We start from the raw sequence: 6,010 nt of genomic DNA, 5'->3' as shown, positions 1-6,010 counted from the left end.
TATTTGATATATAAAACCATTACAAATAATGATTTTCGAAGAGTACATCACTGACTTATAGAATGAATTACAACGGTTGTAACAACCATATGTATGTATTTCCGAGTCAAGGCAATTCCGTGTAAAATATTGAGAAAAAATTTAAAAAATATTTTTGCTAGTCTGTGGATGTATTGCATGTATACACACGTATTTTTAAAAAAAAAAACTAATGCAATAATATATTTATGTGTCTTTTCATTTTTTTAAGGATGATTTTTTCAGCAGACTTCTACATGTATCTATAAACAATTTCCCGTGATTATACTCGGACAACGTGATACAAAGAAGCATCCATATTATTTGTTATAGATTAAAGTTTCAGAACTTGGTATTTAAGAAATACGTGTCATAGTTTTAATTAAACGGACAAATGAGAGAGAGAGAGAGAGAGAGAGAGAGAGAGAGAGAGAGAGAGATTCCATTTGAGCCCCCCTTTCCACAAATGCATGTATATGTACCTGTATAAACAACAATTCTTAATTTTTATCTAAATATATCAGGCAGTGAAAGTAACCTTTTTTATTTATCAACAAATTCACTTTGTTTGACAGTCATATTCCGTTTTTATTTTCCTGCTTCAAGTTCACACGAAGTCCACGTGCTTGTCCTGTCAATCAAAATCGTTCGTGCAGGTGTGAGTTTCGTCACACCAAAGGCGAAGTGCTATACACTGTAGTATTTCTAGTTCTAATAATAAAACATATTGTAGATAATTTATTCCAATAAAATAATGATCCTTTAAACACGATATGTGAATTATTGAATTTCCCGTAAATCCTTACTTAGAAAAAAGATAAATCCTTTCACTTCGGAGTTCCGAATGACAATGAAGACTGAACGATAAGTGAACGCTGAACGCAAGGTGAACGCAAAGCGAATGCACGGAGAGCGAAAGGTGAACGTTTTGTGAACGGTGAACGCGAGCGCACGGTGAACGCAGAACTCAAAACTGTGAATGGAGAGCGAACGGTGAACGCACGCTGAACGAACGGTGAACGCACGCTGAACAAACGGTGAACGAACGGTGAGCGAACGGAAAAATGGGAAAGTAGAACGTTTCAGGGACTGTATCTCTTATTATTCAAAAGTTATAACCAAGGTTAAATTTATTGTGACAGACGGACAGACTGACAAATGGACAGACTGACAGACAAATGAGATTTAATGTCCCCTAGGTCTCTTTCACGAAAACGGATGAGAATAATGCCCTTGCTGTTCTTGAGGAGAAGATTTATGATGGAAAAAATCCCCTGCATTTTTCGATGTAAATCATTGGATCCCCATATGTGGCGCTACCCTACCCCAGTGGGTCATAATTTGAACAAATTTGAATCTACACTAAGTCTATGTAAAGAAAGTTTCAACTTTTTGGGCCCAGTCAGTGGTTCTTGATAAGACTTTTTAAAATGATACCACCAAATTTTCACTAATTTTTGATTATCCCCCCTTGAAAGAGGGTGTGACCCTTCACTTGAACAAACTTGAATCCCCTTTACCCGAAGATGCTTTGTGGCAGGGTTGGTTGAACCTGGCCCAGGGGTTCTAGTGAAGAAGAAAAAAATGTGAAAAGTTTACAGGCGCACAGATGGATGGCAGACAAAATGTGATCAGAAAACCAGAGAAACTCAAGTGAGCTAAAAACTTATGATCACAAGTACTTGGAAAGAGTTACAGTATTTGAAAAGCATTTTCTTTTTTCATGCATTGTTTTCAGAAGCTGAAAAGGTATGACGTGTATCCATGTTAAAAAAAAACTTCAAATTTCAGAAAACAGTATGATTAAAAATAGTTAATCAAGGTGCTAAACTGGTATAGCTAATTCAACCACAGAGCTTAGTCAATTTTAAAATGCACAATCTTTTCAACTCTCAATCATTCTTAAAATATTTATATCATTCATTTCTGATTCAAGGGAGAACTAGAGAAATGACCACAAGTATATCCGTTGACTAATACACATGTACATATATTGTGTTTTTTAAGTCAATAATGTTTGTTTGTTGTTAAATGTCCCTCTCGGGAATTTTTCACTCATATGGAGACACCTGTCAACACTTAAAAATAAAGGAGACGTACAAGTCGGATTTGAGGTTAACATTCATTATAGGAGTTTTCAATAAATAAGACGTAAAGAGATAACTCCTTCCCCTCGCCCCTTCCCCTTCCCCTGTTTGTTCATGTAATTAATACTTTGTTTTGACATAAAAAATGTGAATAGATACAAATAGTTTAATGGTCCATCTCTTTGAATGATTTTCATTCCTATTTCCAGGAGGGTACATGGGTTGACCCAAATTCATGAATGAAATGTCAAGCAGTCTTATCATTGATGCACTTTTATTCAATTTGATTTAGTCATATTGTGAACATTTCCAGTTCATTAAGAGAGTGGGGATGACCTTCAGGGGTAAACATAACCTTAAACCATTAGATGTACATAACATAATAACACAAGAAATAGAATTATGTATAGTCAAATGGAAAAGTTTTCTATTATTTTAGAGTCACATGATCATTTGTCATTTCAGGGACAGGGAGCGGCTAGGGAGATTGGACCCCTCCCCCCCCCCCTGGAATTTGCAGAGTTATTTAAATTGGACTATATACTGATTTACAGAAGCAAATAAAAAATGACTTTGGACGCCCCCCCCCCCTTTAAAAACTTGGATCCTTCCATCATTGTGTTTATTTTGTTTGTTTGTTTGTTTGTTTTGTTTTGTTTTTTTTACGGAAAAAAATTCCTGGATCTCTGCCTGTAACTGAATGTAATGTCGACAACGGGAGATAACTCTTCAAAATGTGAAATTCGTCTATTGTGACATCCGATGATTTTTGATCCTTTTTAAACTTTTACCTCACCATTTGCATTTCGGTTATTTTACCCAAATCTATATGGCTTTTCAAGGAGGACTTTGCCTAATCAAATACTAAAAAAAAAAGTTTGCACATTTTGACAAATTCATCTAAAACGCTATTACTAAAATAATATCATTTGTTGTTGAGAAAATGAATTTAAAATGTTCCAATTATTGGCCAAAAATTTATATCCCCTTTTATCAAAACCTAATGTACATCATTAATCAAATTCTGTTATTTCAGACTGGTAATGAATTAAGTAAAGGAAATACCAATAAGAGGCTCATACAGTACCGACCGGACACAACCTAACACCAGAGCGAACCCAAAGCGCACCCCGGGTTCGCTTCCTGGGTTCGCTCGGGGTCCGCTGCGGTTCCGCTTTCAAAAAATTTGGGACCGCTCTGGGTGCGCTTCGGGTTCGCTCTGCGTTCGCTCTGGGTCAGCTCTGGGTCCGCTAAAGCGAACCCGGCGTTCGCTTCCCGGGTTTGCTTTACGCACTCATGCGTGAAGCGGACCCCGCTTTAATCTTGCCGCCAGTAAGCCCCGCCCCTTGTATATTCCAAATACAGTAGTGAAATCGATCATTACTGATTTTATGGCGATCGAAACATGTACATGTAAGTGAAAATATGGAGAACGTTGATAAATTTTCAAGAATTTCACCGTACTTTCTACGTAGAATTATCACTTTTATTTTTCTTAACTTACAAGCTGAGTATATCTCGAAAGAAAAAAAAAGGAAAAGTGTTAAATTTATTTTCGATGTATCGGATGGAGTGAAATTGATAAGAGTATCTTAAAAAAAAAAAAGCTTTCAAATTCATTTGTTTACATTATTCATGCGTTTTAAAATAAGTTGGAACTTCCAATTGTAATTGCAATTGCTAAATCGTAATTTAAATGTTTGAAAGACAAACAACTGAATTATGATCTTATCTATGAAATAGCTGAGACATACTGTACACGTAAAATGCTAAGTTTTCATATTTGGCAGTTTATATTTAAGCTAGGTTGTCGTCCATTACATGTATATGTAGGTCGTGATAATCACTAAAAATTCTCATACAGTGTAACTTGATTTCCTATTTACAGATCAATTATAATTTACTTCCGTGCATTAAGTCATTGTTTTATAAGGCGAGTTTAACGGAAGACTTATAAAAAAAAAAAAACAACAATCAAAACACCAAAACAAACAAAAACTAATAACTGGTCCACTGATAAGAATATATTATTTTTTTAAGTTGTTTTCAAATGCATGTAAATGATCATTTGAATAGTTTGTGTTCCTTACTGGTTCATGATCCCCATACTACATACATGTACATACTGGAGCGGCATGTTAACAAACAAAATTCTAAATGTTTAAAAATAAATAAAAACAAGAAAGAAAAACAAAACAAGAATTCAGTAACTGTAAACTCGTATGATTAAGTAGATGAAATTAAGGTAATAACGTCCGAAGTTTTTTTTTTTTTTTTTTTTTTTTTTAATTTATTTCGATGAGCCCACAACCCCTCTCCGTACTCGAATTGTATCCAATGGGCCGGTTGTAGCGATTTTAATTTCAAATAATATACAGTGTTCTCTCTCTCTCTCTCTCTCTCTCTCTCTCTCTCTCTCTCTCTCTCGTAAAGTTCAGGTGGCAGCAAATTACATGAACATGTACTCTTCATGCAACGTACCAAAGAACTATTACGTTTCCAAATTCAAAAAAAAAAAAAAAAAAAAAAAAAAAAAAGAATAATAATTGATTTTCTCATTGATAACGTGCCCAGACGAGGTACATGTAACTTAAGGGGCATCGAATGTAGGGGGAGTATATACTCAGGTATACCGTGACCATGGAGACAGTATACATTCAGCTAGCAAGTGTCAATTAAAAAAACCCACCGCAATTACTCTTAGCACCCGCAATATCTTCGAAACAGGTGGATGATTACCGACACGTGATGACCTTGGCTTCACTTTGAAACTATAATTATTAAAGTGTTCAAATTAAATAATTATGACAATTACCAAGTTCAAAAACAGGTACCTACGTAATGAAAAAAAATATATGTACGTTTTCGAATTAAGGTATCTTTGCAAGTTCAATTTACTAATGTTGGAATTACGTGTACTTTTCATGCACAAGTACAAAACGTACCCGTCTAGTATTTTTTTATATCCATATAAAGTATTTCGAAAATTACATGTAGTACATGTAAGAGGTTCGTGAACATGTAAACCTGTATAATTATATATATCGACGCGAAAGAAAGTGATAAGCATTGCAAGTAGTTACAAAACTTCAAAAACATACAATAAGGTCTACATGTAGGATAATTAAAATTGACAAAATAATCTTTCCCTACACACATGTATTTAAATCAACCTATTTATCAAATTTTGGTAAAAGATTAATTCAAAAAATATCACTGTAGTTAAAAAAAAAGAGATTTTTTCTCCAATTTAGTGAATTTACCTGTTGACATAATGTACATTTATACTGTACAATGTACATTTAAATTTTTTTCATGATCAATTATTAAGATCGATAATTTCGATGTTGATCTGGATAAATTAAAACGTGCATGTAAATTGAAATAATAAATAAAAAAATGATTAAATTAAAGCACGTACATGTTCTTATACTGTATCTTGAGATGATAAAATTCTATAATTTATCGAGGACCAGTTTTTTTTCTTATTCTTTTTTTTAATAACAATTGTTATAACCATTATTATCTTCTTTTTTTTTTCTATTATGAATTAAAGTACTTATTGTCTGATAAATTTACGCAATGTATATTTATATATTAATGGATTTTGAAAATATAAAGAAAATAAATATGTAACTATACATGTAACATGCTACCTGGATAATAAAAATATATAATCTATTAATAGATTTTAAAATAAAAAATAATGAAAATAGATATGGAAATATTGCATGTTGTCTGGAGAATTAAAGTATATAAATGTAAAATCATGCTTAAAAATCATATTAATAATATTTCTTACACTGTACATTCAGACGCTTTGCTTGTACAATGTTTAGATTACAAACTGGCATGTTGACTGGTCGATGCGCTGATGGTCAACGCATTCGCTCTGGGACCGCTCT

Source organism: Saccostrea echinata, unplaced genomic scaffold (genome assembly GCF_033153115.1).
Source record: "Saccostrea echinata isolate AGI-Se365-2 ecotype Australia unplaced genomic scaffold, CSIRO_AGI_Sech_v1 ptg000027l, whole genome shotgun sequence".
Taxonomy (NCBI): domain Eukaryota; kingdom Metazoa; phylum Mollusca; class Bivalvia; order Ostreida; family Ostreidae; genus Saccostrea; species Saccostrea echinata.
The sequence above is the reverse complement of the archived record's forward strand: the minus strand, read 5'-3'. Positions refer to the sequence as shown.